Source organism: Somniosus microcephalus, chromosome 10, assembly GCF_052327205.1.
Source record: "Somniosus microcephalus isolate GS21.2 chromosome 10, FLI_Smic_1.0, whole genome shotgun sequence".
Taxonomy (NCBI): domain Eukaryota; kingdom Metazoa; phylum Chordata; class Chondrichthyes; order Squaliformes; family Somniosidae; genus Somniosus; species Somniosus microcephalus.
The window spans coordinates 212,305,219-212,326,341 of record NC_140996.1 but is presented as its reverse complement, the minus strand read 5'-3'; the positions used below and the strand labels follow the sequence as shown (position 1 = coordinate 212,326,341).

Sequence of the window (21,123 nt, the reverse complement as noted above, 5' to 3'; positions counted from 1 at the left end):
AGCACAGCGGTGATTGATGAACGAGACTTGGTGCGGGTTAGGATATGGGGAGCAGAAGAATTTAATTTGGCCCATTGTGTTTGTGCCAGGTCTTTACCAGAATAAACCAAAACTAATCTCACTGCCCTGCTTTCTCCATTTCCTTGAATTTGCTGTGGGTTATGTTTATATACTCTTGCTTTCAAAGATGCAGTGATCTCTGTCTCAACTTCTGTAGCAAAGCTTTCTATGGTCTAACAACTCTTTGCATAAGGAAATTCCTCCTACCATCACTCCTTGTTCTCTTAGAGAGACAAGTACAAGGCTTCATGGCAACACCCTTGCTCCAAGCACTGGCATCTGTTGGACTACGTCATCGTCTGAGCGAGGGACCGCAAGGACGTCCGCATCACCTGCGCCATGATGGGAGCTGACGACTGCTGGACAGACCACCGCTCTGTCCTCTCCATCAGCGTAACCCCAAAACAGCGGCAGCAACAGAAGCAATGCCGCAGGAAAATCAACGCTGGAGCACTCAAAGACCCCGCTAAGAAAGCCCTATTCAGTCTGCGCCTCACAGCCAACCTGACGACTCCCAGTGATTCAGACACAGAGTGTCTACAGCACCTGGTCTGCACTCAAGGCCTCCATAATCAGCACTTGTGAAGAGACGCTCGGTCACTCAGCCAGGAAACACCAAGACTGATTCGACGAGAACAACCGGGAGATCCAGGAGCTAATAAGCCGCAAACGCAAGGCATTCCTGATCTGGAAACAGAAACCTAACTCGAGAGCAAGAAAGCAGCTCTACAGACGCCTGAAGGCTGAGGTAGTACAAAAAACACGCGACCTAAAGAACAGATGGTGGGTGGAGAAAGCGCAGGAGATCCAGCAGCTAGCTGACAACTGCGACTTGCGTGGATTCTTTAGCGCAGTCAAGACCACCTACAGCCCAAACACCCAAGGTCCTACCCCACTGTGGGCCAAGATCGGAGAGGTACTCATCAAGGACAGAGAGGCAGTCAGTGCTCGCTGGAAGGAGCACTTCGAAGATCTCCTTAACCGAGACTCTGTCTTCGACGCGAGTGTCCTCAACTCCATCCCGCAACATGCTACCCGTCACCATGTCAGCTCAACCCCAGCTCGACATGAGGTTGAAAAGGCCATCCGACAACCGAAGAACAACAAGGCCTCGGGAGCAGATGGAATCCTCGCCGAGGCGCTAAAACATGGCGACGAAGCACTATTGGTGCGAATACATGAACTAATTTATCTTATTTGGAAGGAGGAGAGCATGCCAAGGAATCTCAGACGCCGTAATCGTGACCATCTTCAAGAAAGGTGATTGCGGTAATTACAGAGGAGTCTCCCTGCTGTCTGCCACAGGGAAACTCATCGCAAGAATCCTCCTCAGTCGCCTTCTCCCAGTGGCTGAAGAGCTCCTCCCAGAGTTGCAATGCGGATTCCGCCCACTAAGGGGCACAATGGACATGATCTTCACCATGCGTCAACTACAAGAGAAATGCAGGGAACAGCACCAACCGCTGTACATGGCCGCCTTTGACCTCACAAAGGCCTTTGACACCGTCAACCATGAAGGGAGTATGGAGTGTCCTCCTCAAATTCGGCTGCCCTCAAAAGTTTGCCACCATCCTCCGCCTGCTTCATGACGACATGCAAGCCGTGATCCTGACCAATGGATCCACCACAGACCCAATTCACGTATGGACCGGGGTCAAGCAAGGCTGTGTCATCGCACCAATGCTCTTCTCGATCTACCTGGCTGCAATGCTCCATCTCACCCTCAGTAAGCTCCTCGCTGGAGTGGAGCTAATCTACAGAACAAACGGGAAACTGTTCAACCTCCATCGCCTCCAGTCCAGATCGAAGGTCGTCCCATCCTCAGTCATCGAATTACAGTATGCAGACGACGCTTGCGTCTGCGCACACTCTGAGGCCGAACTCCAAACCATTGTCAACACCTTCACCGAAGCATACGAGGGCATGGGCCTTACACTAAACATCGTAAGGTATAGGTCCTCTACCAACCTGCCCCAGCTACGCTACGCAGTATTGCTCCCAGGTGGGCAGAGGAAACGCTTCAAGGACATCGAGGCCTTGGACAACATGGACCACTTTCCATACCTCGGGAGCCTACTGTCAACAAGGGCAGACGTCAATGACGAAGTCCAACACCGCCTTCAGTGTGCCAGTGCAGCCTTCAGTCACCTGAAGAAGAGAGTGTTTGAAGACCAGGACCTCCAATCCAGCACCAAGCTCATGGTCCACAGAGCAGTAGTGATCCCCGCCCTCCTGTATGCTTCAGAGACATGGACCATATACAGCAGGCAACTCAAAGCACTGGAGAGGTACCACCAACGCTGCCTCCGCAAGATCCTGCAAACCCATTGGCAGATAGGCGCACCAACGCCCGTGTTCTCGCTCGAGCCAACATCCCCAGCATCGAAGCTTTGACCATGCTCGATCAGCTCCGATGGACGGGCCACATCGTCCGCATGCCCGATACGAGGCTCCCAAAACGAACGCTCTACTTGGCGCTCCAACACGGCAAGATAGCCCCAGGTGGGCAGAGGAAACGCTTCAAGGACACCCTCAAAGCCTCCTTGAAAAAGTGCAACATTCTCACCGATACCTGGGAATCCCTGGCCCAAGACCGCACAAAGTGGAGGAGAAGCATCCGGGAAGGCGCCAAACACCTCGAGTCTCTTCGCCGGGAGCAAGCGGAAGCCAAGCGCAAACAACGGAAGGAGCGCACGTCGACCCAAGCACCCCACCCACCCGCCTCTTCAACCACCGTCTGCCCCACCTGTGACAGAGACTGTAGGTCCAGCATTGGACTCATCAGTCACCTGAGAACTCATTTTTAGTGTGGAAGCAAGTCATTCTCGGTTCCGAGGGACTGCCTAAGAAGAAGAGTGACGATTTTAAATTCCTGACGCTTGACATTGACTCAGCAGCCAAAAGAAATAGTCTTTCGCTATTCACACTAGAAAAGCACTTCATAATTTTAAGAACCCCTCTTAAATCTCCTTGGCCTTTTCTGCTCCAGTGGAAATAATCCTAGTATTTCAAGTATCACGTCTGCATCGTACTGAGTTCCGAGCTGAGCTTCTGACCCTATATCCTAAACATCGCAAAGACTGACTACTTCCACATCAACATTGACTGCCTCTGTCCCTACCTCAGTGTATATACTGCTGAAATGCTCATACATGCCTTTGTCAACCTTCAGATTTAAAGTAATCCAATGCTATTCTGCCCATCCTCCACCTCTAAACTTCAGCTCATCCAAAACTGCCATAATCCTATGCTGAACAAAGTCCCACTCACCAATCAGCCCTATCCTCGCTGACCTACATTAGCTCCCAGTCCCCCAAACCCACAAATTTCAAATTCTCATCCTTGTGGTTAAATCCCTCCATGGACTTTCTTTATCTCTGTCGTCTTCCAGCACTGCAACCCTCCCCAAACTCCTTGTTTGCCTGATGCAGGCTCTAGTTGTATTCCTCCTCCCCATTCCCACCATTGGCAGCTGGGCCTTGAGCCACCTAGGCCTCGCACTCTGGAATTCCCTCCATAAATTCCTACGCATCTCCACAGCCTTCCTTTGACCAAATGTTTGGTCACTCCTCCTACTGTCCTCTTCTTTGGCCTGGCATCCCTTTTTCCCCTTGCGCCTCTCTCGAGCACATTGGGATCGCTGCTCCCACAATTATGTTAGGAAAGGAATTCCAAGATATTGATCCAGTGACGATGAAGGAGTGGCGGTAATAATTCAAGATGGTGTCTTGGAGGTGATGATATTTCCATGACCTGGTTGCTCTTGTTCTTCTGGGTCGTAGAGGTCCAGGGGAAGGGAGCTGCTGTTGCAGTAACCTTAGTGAGTTGCTAAAGTGCATCCTGTAAATAATACATACTGTAGTAACAGTGCACTGATGATGGCAGGGGGATGGCTGTGGAATCTAGTGGCAGGGATGCCGATCAGGTGAACTATTCTGGATTGTGTCGAGCTTGAGTGTTGTGGCCGCACCCATCCAGATGAGTGCTGTGGTCCCATCACACACCTGACATGAACCTTGTTGATGGTGGAGACGCTTTAATCGTTTGAGAGGTATGCCATCTGTTCCAGAATACCCAGTTTCTACCTTGCTCTTGTAGCCACAGTGTTGATTATGGCTGATCCAATTAAGCTTCTAGTCACTGGTGACTGCGAAGATGTTGATGGGAGATTTGGTGAAGATGCCTTTGTTTCCAGTAGCAGTATTTGTTATTTTCAAATTAGAAAAACACTGTATTTAAAGTTGATGTAATCATTTTTAAATAAACTTTTATATTTCTTTCCCTCTTTTAAAATTCCTTTCGTGTTGTGCACCATTACCACTCTGTAATTGGCAGTAACGTGTGTGAGCATAACCCTAGATGTCATGCTCTCAACTTTGTTTCTCCGCTTTCCTGCCTTCTGGGCTTTGGTACTTCTGCCATAGATCCTTCCAAGTTCAGGAACTTGCCTTGTGGAGAATTAGGTATATAAGCATGGACTGTCCTGACTGTCATGTTACAATTTGGGTAACGGTGAACCTTTTTACAATTGGACATAAGCTGCGCACTCTGTAATCCTGATCTGGGTGATGGTAAACACAGTGCTAACAAGACGATACAACTCCAGCTGAAATTTATTGAAAAAGTAATAGACAGAAGTAAAAGCCACAGCCATACATATTTCTTCAAATGCAATTAGAAACTACAGAGCAATAAAGAAACTCCAAGTTAGACAATTTGAGTTGTTATGGATTAGGGAAACTGGAGAACTGCATTATGCCTTTCCCCAAACAGAAATCCAAACAGATTTCCAGTCACAATAGACTGTTTAAACTTCTTGTAATACTGGAAATGTGTAAATTCCTAATAAGTTTATAAATATAGAGATTCTTATCACAAACAGGACAGATGGGTCTGTCAAAATCCCATCCATTAGCGCAGAAAATTGGCATCCTTTAACTTCATTTGTTTTGCATTAACATCATCTTGCGTTACTGGCGAAAGGCATAATTTAGAACATTTGAGAAACTTGAGAGTACCCACCATCTGGTTGAAGGTTCCTTCCAGTTCAGTTAATATCCATGCTGTCATGTTAGCTTCATTTTATTTTTGAATAATTCTTTATGGCAGTGGCCCTCTTTTGGGCTGCTAGTGCTTGGATTTTAAAATAATGACACTTTGCATTTGCGATCTTATGAAGCACTAAAGGTGTATTTTTATTCAGGTAATGGCATGTTTATAAATGTTAGAAAGTCATGGGAATAGCTTGTACTTTTTGTACATGTACCTGGGCAAGTTGCATTAGGAAAAAGCACCACAGTTCACTTTGACTAGTTGCATGTAATTCATCTATAGTCCCAGCAGCACCAAATCATCCTGTTCCATGGAGCATTTGAGCACCTTTGTCTGTCATATGTCTCTTATTCCTCTTTCCCCCCCCCCCCCCATATTTTTTGCTTTCTCTCCTGAAGGCTGTGGTTCATATTGGGGTACGATTCCGTGGGCACTGGCATCCCTTTGATAACTTGCTAAAATGCTCGTTATTCATTTGGAAAGTTGAGTTTTGGCAGGTTGCTTTGGATGCTATTTCCCATGAGGGACTGAAATCAGGAATGTGACCCCTGCTAAATTGTTACCCTTCCTAGCCTGAACATGATGAGGCTAAATTAATCTCCCTTCCAATGTATTGGCAGAAATCAGCTTGGCACAGACCAAGGATTGAGTCACAAACCTTTCTAGTCTAGGCAATACTTATACCCACTCAGCTATCTGGGGAGTTCCCATCCTATTCTTGAACAGGTACTTTCTAATCCACCTTTTTAAAAAAAAATTGCACAGCATTAAATGCTTTCACTTGCATCGATTTCACATACAAGACTCTTTTTGAGAGGGGATTTCTTCTCATTTGTAACTGTGCTTCAAGGATGTCAATTTTATACATTAATTTTGCAGTCATAATCTAAACTTGCTTCAATCAACATTCAGTGCCTCAAATGAGCCCGAACTAAGTCCCTCCTTAGTCATTTTGAAATAGAAAAATAAATCCCGTAACCTCTGGAGCCCTGGAAGGGTGTTAACACTATGATTAGGCGCACACATCTTTAGTTTCATCCTATTATGTATTTAAAGGTCAGCTTGAACAGTGCCAAGAGCGGGTGATGTCCACTGTACTTCCAAATTTCTGCCCATTAACTCTTTGGCCGGCAACAACGAACTGTGCGTTAATCAAGTGATGACAGTCATAGAGTCATAATGGCACAGAAGGAGGCCATTCGGCCCATCGAGTCCGTGACAGCTCTCTGTAGAGCAATCCAGTCAGTCCCATCCCCCCCCGCTCTATCCCCGTAGCCCTGCAAGTTTATTTCCCTCAAGTCTCCACTTGAAAACATTGAGTGTCTCCGCTTCCACCACTTCCGTCGGCAGCGAATTCCAGGTCCTCACCACTTGCTGCGTAAAAAAGTTTTTCCTCACTTCCCCCCCTGTATCTCTTGCCCAAAACCTTAAATCTGTGTCCCCTAGTCCTTGTACCATCAAGTAGTGGGAACAGCCTTTCCCCGTCTAGCCTATCCAAATCCGTCATAATCTTGTACACCTATCAAATCACCCTTCAACCTCCTTTGCTCTAATGAAAACAAATCCAGCTTCTCATCCAAAATTCTATAGATTATGGAAAAGTTCCTGCAGATTGGAGGGTGGCAAATGTAACCCCACTATTTAAAAAAGGAGCGAGAGGGAAAACGGGGAACTACAGACCAGTTAGCCTAACATCAGTAGTAGGGAAAATGCTAGAGTCTATTATAAAGGATGTGATAACAGGGCACTTAGAAAATATCAACGGGATATTTTATATATATTTTATATATATTTATATATATATTTTAAAATATCAACATGGATTTATGAACAGGAAATCGTGTTTGACAAACCTACTGGAGTTTTTTGAGGATGTAACTAGTAGAATAGATAAGGGAGAATCAGTGGATGTGGTGTATTTGGATTTTCAGAAGGTGTGCTGTCTCTCGGTAGCAATTTATGTTAGTTTTCCAGTTAATTCAGGGGTTTGAGTAAGTTGGGTCGATTCCCATTGTGTGCTGCCACCTAGTGGCTATTTGGTACCTAGCAACTGCAGTAAAAGTGCAGTAAAGTGCTGTAAAGCACAGTAAGTGCAGTAAAGTAAACTACAGACCTACAGCGGCACATGCTCTGGGAAGTTGTATTGTTCCCATGCCTGAGTCTTGGATATTATTTGTTTGTAAGTACTTGAGAATGTTATAGATGATTAGTGTACACTGTATGTTGCAGAAAATGTTTAGTTTGTAACTTTTCTCTGTAAGCAAACTTACACAGCTAGCCGTGAAGTGCTCGCTCTCTGTCTAGCTGGTTAACTAGTAGCTGTATTTTGATGCACTATGTACAGGGCTAATTTAAAGAGAATGCCTTCCAGTTTGCTAAATGTATATTCACAGTAAGCTGTGTTTCCACGTGTTTGGTAATTTACATGCCAAATGTACTGTGTTGCTCAGGCGTACCTAAATTTGTGTATGCATATCAGTTATGCGCTTGTATACTAATGTGTGCTTCCATTTCTGTGTTGTATTTCAGTTTTACAATAAGAATCTTTCAGTAAAGCTTTACAAGAAAAGTCAAGCCTTGTGATTTTTATGGGAAGATATCAAGTTGTTAGCTATCTGTCTAGCTCTGCATAGGAACGCGCTGCGAGGGCAGAAAAGAAGGTCTTTGATAAAGTTCCACATAAGAGGTTAGCGTGCAAAATTAAAGCACATGGGATTGGGGGTAATATACTGGCATGGATTGAAAATTGGTTAACAGACAGGAAACTGAGAGTAGAAATAAATGGGTCTTTTTTGGGGTGGCAGGCGGTGACTAGTGGGGTAACGTAGGGATCGGTGCTTGGGCCCCAGCTATTCACTATATATCAATGATGATTTGGATGAGGGAACCAAATGTAATATTTCCAAGTTTGCTGACGACACAAAACTAGGTGGGGTTGTGAGGAGGATGCAAAGAGGCTTCAAGGCGATTTAGACAAGTTGAGTGAGTGGGCAAATACATGGCAGATGCAGTATAACGTGGATAAACGTGAAGTTATCCACTTTGGTAGGAAAAACAAAGACAGTATTATTTAAATGGTGATAGATTGGAAAATGTTGATGTACAGAGGGACCTGGGTGTCCTTGTACACCAGTCACTGAATGCAAATATGCAGGTGCAGCAAACAGTTAGGAAGGCAAATGGTATGTTGGCCTTCATTGCAAGAGGATTTGAGTACAGGAGCAAGGATGTCTTACTACAGTTATACAGGGCCTTGGTGAGACCACACCTAGAGTACTGTGTGCAGTTTTGGTCTCCTTACCTAAGAAAGGATGTACTTGCCATAGAGGGAGTGCAGCAAAGGTTCACCAGACTGATTCCTGGGATGGGGGGATTGTTGTATGAGGAGAGATTGGGTCGACTAGGCCTGTATTCACCAGAGTTTAGAAGAATGAGAGGGGATCTCATTGAAACATATAAAATTCTGATGGGGCTAGACAGACTGGATGCAGGGAGGATGTTTCCCCTGGCTTTGGGGGGGGGGGGGGGGTCTAGAACGAGGGGTCACAGTCTCAGGATACGGGGTAGGACATTTAGGACTGAGATGGGGAGAAATGTCTTCACTCAGAGGGTGGTGAACCTGTGGAATTCTCTATCACAGAAGGCTGTGGAGGCCAAGTCACTGAATATATTTAAGAAGGAGACAGATAGATTTCCAGACACAAAAGGCATCAAGGGGTATGGGGAGAGAGAGGGAACATGGTATTGAGATAGAGGATCAGCCATGATCATATTGAATGGCGGAGCAGGCTCGAAGGGCCGAATGGCCTACTCCTGCTCCTATTTTTCTATTTTCTATGTTTCTCCAACCTGTCCTTGTAGCTAAGATCCCCCTTCCCCCATTCCTCTCTTCTTGTTGACCGCCGCGCCCCCCCCCCCCCCCCCCCTCAAGGTTCAACTATTTCCCTACCCCTTCAATATGGCACTTCTCTTACTCATTGCTGTTTAAGTCAAGAACTGACTAGATTGGGGATCTGATCATTGCACTTCGGGTGAGTGCTGAAATGGGCAGATGCAGTGCTGTCACAGGAACAATATTTTTGATAGTTACACTTCCATTTCCTTATAGCTGACCTATGGTAGGTGCATAACATAAGCACCCATAACCTGTGAATTATCTCTTCTAATGAGTACAGTGTCTCTTTTTGTCTGGTGCCATATCTGTAGTACAATAAGGTTCCACTAATCAGTATTTGTGGTGTGCATCAAGTTGCCATTCTGTTATAGTGCCTTGAATCACCTAGCTGACTCTTTCAGGCAGATCACTCGGCTTATGGATGCACAGCAGTCAAAACCCCAGCAGGAAAGAATTCTGGAGTTACTGTCACCAAAGATTCTAGCAAGAAAATTGTCTTGTTTTTCATGGATCCGTAATGTACGTAATATCATTTAAGATGAACCGACATGCACAGTTAATTAGTCTTGACATAAAAAAAATTGAATGGTGGAACAGGTTCGATGGGCTGAATGGCCTACTCTTCTTCCTGTTTTATCTGGCCTTTGCCAGCTATACCGGAGTTTTTTTAATTAACATTTTAATCATATGTTCAGTGTGGATTAGTATAAGCCCCTTTTAACAGCTTTTAAGAGCTGATGCCGTGTACTATTTTCATCCACCATTCCCGAACACTGAGTTCCCAACACAGACCGAATTTGCGCTGGTTGCTCACTGCACATACCTAATGAGACTGAATTCAGGATATTCATTGAGGTTTGCTCGGCATGGCTTTAGTGAGTGTAAAGCTCTCTATTCTGATTCGGCTGCTTCAGCACATTGATGAAAATTTGGCCTGTTGAGATACTGCGCTGCAGGAGACTTTGGTTTATCCGGAGGTTGTATGTCCGGAAACCTCGATCTACCAGCAGAAATCAGGAGCCGTTCTGTTAGGTTGTTTTTCTTCTCGTGGCTTTTTTTTCCAACAGGCTTTGGAAAGTCTCTCTGAAGCTGTTGCTAAGCTACAGAGACGCTTCCAAGGTACGGGCCGACTGTTTGAAGCTGTTACTAAGCAACAGTGTTTGTTGTCAGATACGGAGATGAAAATCTCCGAATGCTTCAACATTAACTTTGTATGTCCGGCAGTTTTGATAGATCGGCAACAGCTCGGTCCCGTCGGTGCCGGATATAACAAAGTTTCCTGTATTTTGAAATTGAAGTAATACAACAACAGCAACAACTAACATTTATAAAGCGCCTTTAATGTAGTAAAACATTCCAATGCACTTCACAGGAGCATTATCGAAGAAAATTTGACACCGAGCCACATAAGATATTAGGACAGATGACCAAAAACTTGGTCTAAGTGGTAGGTTTTAAGGAGCGTCTTAAAGAAAGAAAGCGAGATCGAGAAGCAGGAAGGTTTAGGGAGGGAATTCCTGAGCTTGCATAGTATTTACAGCACTGAAACAGGCCATCCAGTGTTTACGCTCCACATGAGCCTCCTCCCACTCTTCTAACTCCATCAACATATCCTATTCCTTTCTCCCTCGTGTTTATCAAGCTTCTCCTTAAATGCATCTCTGAGATTCCTTGTGGTAGTGAGTTCTACATTCTAACCACTCTCTGGGTGAAGGAAGTTTCTCCTGAATTCCCTATTGGATTTATTAGTGCCTATCTTGTATTTATGGCCCCTAGTTCTGGTCTCCCTCGCAAGTGGAACCATTTTGTCTACGGCTACCCTATCAAATCCTTTCATAATCTTAAAGATCTCTATCAGGTCACCCCTCAGTCTTCTCCTTTCCAGAGAAAAGAGCCCCAGCCTGTTCAAACTTTCCTGATAGGTATAACCTCTCCGTTGTGGTATCATTTTAGTGAACCACCTTTTGCACCATCTTCTTGTTGAGGAGAATAGCCTAGATGCATTTAAGGAGAAGCTAGATAAATAAATGAAGGAGAAAGGAATAGAAGGAAATGTTGATGGGGGAAGATGAAGTAAATAGTGGGAGGAAGATTGTGTGGAGTATAAACTCCAGCATAGACCTGTTGGGCTGAATGGCCTGCACAGGACGGTAGGAAAAAGAGGGGTAGAGCTATAGTAATAGGGGATTCTATTGTAAGGGGAATAGATGGGCGTTTCTGCGGCCGCAAACGAGACTCCAGGATGGTGTGTTTGCCTCCCTGGTGCAAGGGTCAAGGATGTCTCGGAGCGGCTGCAGAACATCTTGGAAGGGGAGGGTGAACAGCCAGTTGTCATGGTGCATATAGGTACCAACGATGTAGGTAAAAAGCGGGATGAGGTCCTAAAAGCGGAATATAGGGAGTTAGGAGGTAAATTAAAAAATAGAACCTCAAAGGTAGTAATCTCAAGATTGCTACCAGTGCCACGTGCTAGTCAGAGTAGAAATAGAAGGATATTTCAGATGAATACGTGGCTAGAGGAATGGTGCAAGGGGGAGGGATTCAAATTCCTGGGACATTGGAACCGGTTCTGGGGGAGGTGAGACCAGTTCAAACCGGACGGGTTGCACCTGGGCAGGGCCGGGACCGACGTCCTAGGGGGAGTGTTTGCTAGTGCTCTGGGGGAGGGTTTAAACTAAAATGGCAGGGGGTTGGGAACCTGAGCAGGGGGACAGAGGAAAGGGAAACGAGGATAAAAGCAAAAGATAGGAAGGAGAAAAACAAAAGTGGCAGTCAGAGAAATCAACGGTTTAAATCAAACATAAGAAGTCACACAACACCAGGTTATAGTCCAACAGTTTTATTTGAAATCACAAGCTTTCGGAGCGCTGCTCCTTCGTCAGGTGATTTCAAATAAAACTGTTGGACTATAACCTGGTGTTGTGTGACTTCTTAGATTTGTCCACCCCAGTCCAACACCGGCATCTCCACACCATAAATCAAACATGGCCACAGTAAATAATAAGTCTAAGAGCATTAAAAAAACAAGCCTGAAGGCTTTGTGTCTTAATGCGAGGAGCATTCGTAATAAGGTGGATGAATTAGCTGCGCAAATAGAGGTAAACGAATATGATTTGATTGGGATTACGGAAACATGGCTCCAGGGTGGCCGAGGCTGGGAACTCAACATCCCGGGGGATTCAATATTCAGGAAAGATAGGCAAAAAGGAACAGGAGGTGGGGTAGCATTGCTGGTTAAAGAAGGGATTAGCACAATTGTAAGGAAGGATATTAGCTCTGATGATGTGGAATCTGAATGGATAGAACTGAGAAATACCAAGGGGCAGAAAACGTTAGTGGGAGTGGTATATAGACCTCCAAACAGTAATGCGGAGGTTGGGGATGGCATTAAAAGGGAAATTAGAGAAGCGTGCAATAAGGGCACAGCAGTCATTATGGGTGACTTTAATCTACAAATAGATTGGGCTAACCAAATTAGTAATAATACTGTGGAGGAGGAATTCCTGGAGTGTTTAAGGGATGGTTTCCTGGACCAATGTCGAGGAACCAACCAGAGATCAGGCCATCTTAGATTGGGTATTATGTAACGAGAAAGGATTATTTAGCAATCTAGTTGTACGATGCCCCTTGGGTCGGAGCGATCATAATATGATCGAATTCTTCATTAAGATGGAGAATGAAGTAGTTGACTCGGAGACTAGGGTCCTCAATTTAAATAAAGGAAACTACGATGGTCTGAGGCGCGAGTTGGGTAGGATTGATTGGGGAATGTTATGCAAAGGGTTGACGGTGGATAGGCAATGGCAAACATTCAAAGACCGCATGGATGAACTGCAGAATTTGTTCATCCCAGTTTGGCATAAAAATAAAACAAAAAAGGTGACTCAACCGTGTCTAACCAGGAAAATTAGGGATAGCATAAGTGTAGTGTATGTAACCGTTCCACCTTTAAGAGAACTATTTTAAGGGTTGCACTACTTTATCTTGGCTGCTGTATACTGTAATACCGGTGGTGACCACACCGGTATATAAGTGCTGTGTAATGATTTATTGGGCAGTTCCGCCCTGACCTTCGACTAGTAAAGACCTGTTAAAATTTACTCTTGTGGTCTGTGTAATAATTCTCATTGTAACACACAGACTTAACAGTGGCGACGAGTACGATCTTACCCTGCGGCAGAGACATATCCAAGGCAGTTTAACGGGCGTCGAGAAGAGGCATCCGCCCTCCTCATCCTGCTGAGAAAAGACTCGGGTCTGAAGAGCAAGGAAGAATCCTGACATGAAGCCTTCCATCAGCAACAGGCAGTGATCATCCCTTCTATCACGGTGGTGGGTAAGCCGATCAGCGACGAGCAGCAAGTCGGCCACGTTGGCTGTGAAGTAGGGGAGGGAAAAACGGAGGATATAAGGGCGGAGAACTCGACCGCGGCCGGGGAAAAGAGCCAGACAGAAGTCGGGGCCAGAGGCGCTGAGACTGGGGCAGCGTAAGGCACGGAAGCCGCGGTGAATGCTAACGCAGCCGGTGAGAGAGACCGGGCTACAAGCGGGCTGGGAGACGCAACAGCGTCGAGAGAGAGCTCGACCGCGACCGGTGAAAAAGGCCGGGCAGCTACCGAGGCCGCGAGGCGCAGCGACCGGGACAGCGTAAGCGCGGGAGAAAATTTTAAAAAAACGCGGAGAACTCAGCCGCAGCCGGTGGGGGAAAGGACTGGACTGCAAGAGGGGCTGGGAGGCACGATTTGAAAACCGCTGGGGAGGGCGAACGCAGCAATACGGCAATCGCCATTACAGCCAGCGGGGGAGAAAGGCAAACGCGGGAAGCCGCCATTTTCGTAGGCGGGGGAAGAAGACGAGCGCGGGAAGCCGCCATTTTCGTAGGCGGGGGAAGAAGACGAGCGCGGGAAACCGCCATTTAAAAATAAATAAATAAATAATAAAAGAAAAATTTCTTGTGTCTCTCAAGAAGATTGCGAGGATGCCTAAGCGTGGTAACATCAACGATTTCGATCCCGATATTGAAGATTGGGCCATGCATGTAGAACGCATAGAGATATATTGTAAGGCAAATAAAATATCAAATGAAGATAAAGCACTAACCTTACTAAACTCAATGGGTGCGAAGACATACGGGCTATTGAAGCATCTTCTATCACCAGCTAAACCGGCGGATCAGACTTTCGCTAATATTGTTGCTGTCCTGAAGAATCATTTGAACCCCACACCGCTGATGTTAGCGGAACGATTTAAATTTTATGCGAGAACGCAACTGAAAGAGGAAAGCAACGCGGAGTATGTAATTGAACTGCGTAAGCTAGCGAAATACTGTCAGTTTGGGGAAAGACTGACAGAGGCACTGAGAGACAAATTCGTGTGTGGATTGTCGAAAGAAGGAACACAAAAGCGGTTGCTTGAAGAGAATGATCTTACACTTGATAAGGCTGTCACTATTGCAGCATCGCACGAAGCCGCAGCGAGAGGCACTGCGGAAATGCAGCTGAAGGCAGCGGTACTCAGCGTAGATCAAATGGCTTTGGGTACAACGAAATGTTATCGTTGTGGAAAGACAACACACGATCAGAACCAATGCTGGTTTAAAGACCAGGAATGTAGAAAATGTGGCAAGCTTGGTCACATAGCGAAAGTATGCCGGTCAGGAAAGAAGACCAGCAACAAAAAGTCACCGCAGGAAAAGTGCAGAAAGGTACATAAGGTGGCTGAGAAGAGTTCGGATGAACAGAATTCGGATTCAGACTCCAACAGCAAGGAACTGGGTAGTCTGAGAATTCACAATGTGAGTAAGGAAGCTGACCGACAAACTATCTGGGCCACACTGCAGATAGCAGGAGTCCAAGTGAAGATGGAATTGGACACCGGATCGGCGTTGACGGTCATGAATAAGCAAGATTACAAAAGGTTATTCACACATATTCCCCTACAGGATACGGAGATAGTTTTAAAGACATACACGGGGCAAAGAGTATACCCCATCGGAAAGATAAAAGTCAAGGTGGTACACAAGGGCAAAGAACACCAAGGAATGGACATATATGTACTACCTGAGGGAGGTCCACCACTTCTGGGACGGGAGTGGATCAGGAAAATAAATATGGACTGGCACTCCCTAAAAGCAATAACGGTAGATTCCGGGAAAAACAAAGATGTCAAACCTGCACGATTGTCCAGAATATTGGATGAGGGCATATGCAGCAGTGACAGTGACAAAGCCGAGAGTGAGAACTCGGTGAAGACAATCAGCTCAGACTCTGGTACTGATGATGGTAAGACCAGCCCATGTGCAAAAGACAAGTCTAAAATGGACTTGCAAACTAATGATGGAAAAACGAAGGAGTGCATAAATGCTTCAGGAGAGAACCAAGTATCAGAACAGAATTCCACTGAACAACAACAACATAGTTTGACAGAGAATTCTGCGTCTGTCCAGTCTACCGACATGCACATTTCTGAGGAACACCGGGCTCGAACTCAACTCAATTTCAAACTACAACAGCAATTAGAACAAATGATTCGCCGTTTTGAGCAAGAGATGAATGCAAAGAAAAAGTTCTTTGACGCAGAGTTGGAGAATCTGGGAAGACAGCAGAAGCAGCTGATTGAGAAAATGGAGCAGGAACACACAAAACCATCTGCGCGATGAGGCCAAACGAATCAAAGCTGAGGAAGAAAGGGAATATGTCAAATTCATCGATCAGTTGAAAGCTAAGAAGAAAGAGCACCCTTTTGTGAGCAGTGTCAGCTGTAATAAGCCACTCAGGGAATTGGTGGCAGAGGCAAAAGCTGAAGTGATGGAGGAAATCGAAGACAATAGAGAAGAAGCAGAAGATGATGACTCATCTGAACCATTATCACCCCTACCAGGTCACGCACGTGGTCCCTCCGAACTGAGCCAAATCAGTCTGGAAGTAGAAAAACTTCCCAAGGTACTCGAGCCTTTAGAAGTCAGCAGTGCTGGTTCTGAAGTTACGAAAGTTCAAGCTGTTAAGTCCAGTGAAGGACCATTAGATGAGTCACCCCAGCAACGAGAACCTACTACACCACCGAGAACTACTACACCACCGAGGCGTTATCCGGACCGAGTCAGGAGGCGCCGCCTCAGACTGAATCTGTGAATTGTTTTTACATGAAGTTGTGTATATATGTTATGATATGTTTAATGGGGAATATATACGGTTAAGCTAAAAAGGGAGGATTGTAGTGTATGTAACCGTTCCACCTTTAAGAGAACTATTTTAAGGGTTGCACTACTTTATCTTGGCTGCTGTATACTGTAATACCGGTGGTGACCACACCGGTATATAAGTGCTGTGTAATGATTTATTGGGCAGTTCCGCCCTGACATTCGACTCGTAAAGACCTGTTAAAATTTACTCTTGTGTTCTGTGTAATAATTCTCATTATAACACACAGACTTAACAATAAGATCCAAGGAGAGGACATAAAAATTGGCCAGAAAAAGCAGTAAACCTGAGGATTGGGAGCAGTTTAGGATTCAACAAAGGAGGACAAAGGGATCAATTAAGAAAGGGAAAATAGAATATGAGAGTAAGCTTGCAGGGAACATAAAAACCGACTAAAAGCTTTTATAGATATGTGAAGAGAAAAAGATTGGTGAAGTCAAGTGTAGGTCCCTTGCAGTCAGAATCAGGGGAATTTATAATGGGGAACAAAGAAATGGCAGACCAATTAAATACATATTTTGGTTCTGTCTTCACAAAGGAGGACACAAATAACCTCCCAGAGATGTCGGGGAACATAGGGTCTGATGAAAGGGAGGAACTGAAAGAAATCAGTATTTGTAGGGAAATGGTGTTAGGGAAATTGACGGGATTGAAGGCCGATAAATCCCCAGGGCCTGATAATCTACATCCTAGGGCACTTAAGGAAGTGGCGCTAGAAATAGTTGATGCTTTGCTGATCATCTTCCAGCATTCGATGGAATCTGGAACAGTACCCATGGATTGGAGGGTAGCTAATGTTACCCCACTATTCAAAAAAGGTGGTAGAGAGAAAACAGGGAATTACAGCCTGACATCGGTAGTGGGGAAAATGCTAGAGTCCATTATAAAAGATGTAATAGCAGAGCACTTGGAAAACAGTGACAGGATCGGACAAAGTCAACATGGATTTACAAAAGGTAAATAGTGCTTGACTAACCTGGAATTTTTTGAGGATGTAACTGGTAAAATAGATAAGGGAGAACCACTGGCTGTGGTGTATTTGGACTTTCAGAAGGCTTTCGATAAGGTCCCGCATAAGAGATTAGCGTGTAATTTTAAGGCACATGGGATTGGGCGCAAGGTATTGACTTGGATAGAGAACTGGTTGGCAGACAGAAAGCAAAGAGTTGGAATAAACGGCTCTTTTTCCGAGTGGCAGGCAGTGACTAGTGGGGTACTGCAGGGATCGGTCCTTGGACCCCAGCTATTCACTGTTGTAGGAAAAATGATTCCTCAGAAACTAGACTTTGAGTAAGAGAGACAACTTTATTAAATGACAGAGCTCTGGGAGAAGCGTCTGCAACCACACGGTCTGCGAGAGCACCTTCTCCCCGATTGTAGTACGTGCCGAGCTTATATACAATTCCAAGAAGTTGGTTGTAGATCATTTACATTCATCCAATCAATTTGTTTATTAGCGCATATCGTTATTTTCCTCCAGTCAGGAGTTTACACACTTGTGTTACCAATTCTGCCTCTTCACGTCTTCGTTCCGTCTTGTTCCCTGGCGGAATGTGATTAGTTCGATAATAGGATACAAGTGATCAGTTCGATGATAGGATACCAGTGAACCTTGTTAGTCCTCAGTGATTCAATTAGTCCCAGTCAGGACACGAGATGAACTTTGTTCCAGCCACGCGTAAGCGTGGCATGTCTCACTGTGCAGTGATTCAATTAGTCCCAGTCAGCGAATTTGTTGTTTGTGTCTTTTCCAGCAAAATCTTGTCCAGCAAAATTTTATTCTAACATCACAATATATATTAATGATCTAGACAAGGGAACTAGATGTAATATCTCCAAATTTGCAGACGACACACAAAGCTGGGTGGGCGTGTGTGCTGTGAGGAGGATGCCGAGAAACTCCAGGATGATTTGGACAGGTTGGGTGATTGGGCAAAAGCATGGCAGATGCAATATAACGTGGATAAATGTGAGGTTATCCACTTTGGTGGCAAAAACAGGAAGGCAGATTATTATCTGAATGGCAATAGCTTGGGAAAAGGGGGGCAGTGCAACGAGACCTGGGTGTCCTTGTGCACCAGTCGCTGAAGGTAAGCATGCAGGTGCAGCAGGCGGTTAAGAAGGCAAATGGTATGTTGGCCTTCATAGCAAGAGGGTTTGAGTACAGGAACAAGGATGTCTTGCTGCAGTTATACAGGGCCTTGGTGAGACCACACCTTGAGTATTGTGTGCAGTTTTGGTCGCCTTATCTGAGGAAGGATGTTCTTGCCATGGAGGGAGTTCAGCGAAGATTCACCAGGCTGATACCTGGGATGGCAGGAATGACGTATGAGGAGAGATTGGGTCGATTGGGCTTGTACTCGCTGGAGTTTAGAAGAATGAGAGGGGATCTCATTGAAACTGATAAAATTCTGACAGGACTGGACAGACTAGATGCAGGAAGGATGTTCCCGATGGTCGGGGAGTCCAGAACCAGGGGTCACAGTCTAAGGATAAGGGGTAAGCCATTTAGGACAGAAATGAGGAGGAATTTCTTCACCCAGAGAGTGGTGAACCTGTGGAATTCTCTACCACAGAAGGCAGTAGAGGCCAATACATTAAATATATTCAAGAAGGAGTTGGATATATTTCTTAAGGCTAAAGGGATCAAGGGGTATGGGGAGAAAGCAGGGACCGGGTACTGAATTTGGATGATCAGCCATGATCGCATTGAATGGTGGAGCAGGCTCGAGGGGCCGAATGGCCTACTCCTGCTCCTATCTTCTATGTTACTATGTTTTTGTGCTGTAAAATCTATCTAAAACATGAGTTTAGCATGTAAATCAATAGTAAATGGACCTACTCCTAAAGACCTCAATTAATGCAACTCTGTAAAGAGCTGCTGGAAAGTTCGAGACTCCTGTGGGTTGCCTTGTCTGATTTATTCTCTCTGCTTCTAAAGTGAAGCACTGGTCTCTTTCCACTAACCTTCCCACTCCCCCACCACCCACCTCCAAACCCGCAAGTGTTGCTTCCGGTTGAGATTGGATGATCTGAACCGTATTAATGAAATTGAGAACTTTAAGGAAAGCCACAGACTCCTGGGGAAAAAAAGAAAATTTCTTGTTTTATCGGTGCTGCAATCATATACTTTCCTAATTCCTATTGATGTAATTACTGGGAAAAGAGCACAGTAACACTTTTTAAAGAAAAAGTGACTTCATAAACTTCTAAATGGAATTTACAATGACTATGTCACTCAAACTTGAAATTCCAGCTCTTGACATTAAGTAATATTCCTTCAATCTTTTCTTCATGTATAATCCCTGTCGACATTCCATCTGTCATTTTGTTTTGGTATGCGGTCAATAAATTTGATGAATGGGCTTTGCAGTTGAAATGGATTATAAAAATAAGCATTTTTTTAATAAAGTAAATTTTGCTAGAATCTTACTCTTTGGAATTTGTCAGAGATAAATAGAAACATCGAAACATAGAAGATAGGAGCAGGAGTAGGCCATTCGGCCCCTCTAGCCTGCTCCGCCATTCAATAAGATCATGGCTGATCATCCAAATTCAGTACCCTGTCCCTGCCTTCTCCCCATATCCCTTTAGCCTTAAGAAATATATCCAACTCCTTCTTGAATATATTTAATGAACTGGCCTCCACCGCCCTCTGTGGCAGAGAATTCCACAGGTTCACCACTCTCTGGGTGAAGAAATTCCTCCTCATTTCTGTCCTAAATGGCTTACCCCTTATCCTTAGACTATGACCCCTGGTTCTGGACTCCCTGGCCATCGGGAACATCATTCCTGCATCTAGATTGTCCAGGCCTGACAGAATTTTATAGGTTTCGATGAGATCCCCTCTCAATCTTCTAAACTCCAGTGAGTATAAGCCCAATCGACACAATCTCTCCTCATACGTCATTCCTGCCATCCTAGGTATCAGCCTGGTGAATCTTTGCTGCACTCCTTCCATGGCAAGAACATCCTTCCTCAGATAAGGTGACCAAAACTGCACACAATACTCAAGGTGCGGTCTCACCAAGGTCCTGTACAACTGCAGCAAGACATCCTTGTTCCGGTACTCGAACCCTCTTGCTATGAAGGCCAACATACCATTTGCCTTCTTAACCGCCTGCTGCACCTGCATGCTTACCTTCAGCGACTGGTGCACAAGAACACCCAGGTCTCTTTGCACTTCCCCTTCTCCCAATCTATTGCCATTCAAATAATAATCTGCCTTCCTGTTTTTGCCACCAAAGTGGATAACCTCACAATTATCCGCATTATAGTGCATTTGCCGTGTTTCTGCCCAATCACCCAACCTGTCCAAATCGCTATGGAGTTTCACGACATCCTCCTCACAGCATACCCTCCCACCCAGCTTTGTGTCATCTGCAAATTTGGAGATATTACATCCAATTCCCTCGTCCAGATCATTAATATATATTGTGAACAGCTGGGGTCCTGGGACCGATCCTTGCGGTACCCCACTGGTCACTGCCAGCCACTCGGAAAATGACCCGTTTATTCCAACTCTTTGCTTTCTATCTGCCAACCAGTTCTCTATCCAAGTCAATACCTTGCCCCCAATCCCATGTGCCTTAAGTTTGCACGCTAATCTCTTATGCGGGACCTTATCGAAAGCCTTCTGAAAGTCCAAATACACCACATCCACTGGTTCTCCCATATCTATTTTACCAGTTACACCCTCAAAAAAATTCCAGTAGATTAGTCAAGCACGATTTACCTTTTGTAAATCCATGTTGACTTTGTCCGATCCTGTCACTGCTTTCCAAGTGCTCTGCTATTACATCTTTTATAATGGACTCTAGCATTTTCTCCACTACCGATGTCAGGCTTACAGGTCTATAATTCCCCGCTTTTTCTCTACCACCTTTTTTGAATAGTGGGGTAACATTATCACAGAAA

At 45.1% G+C, this 21,123-nt stretch overlaps 1 protein-coding gene across 3 annotated transcripts in view; it reads left to right on the top strand.

The window, feature by feature from the left end:
- The window catches only part of cyfip1 (cytoplasmic FMR1 interacting protein 1), a 195,323-nt gene that overhangs the window by 97,801 nt on the left and 76,399 nt on the right, over positions 1-21,123 (top strand). The gene's annotated exons all lie outside the window — the stretch shown is intronic.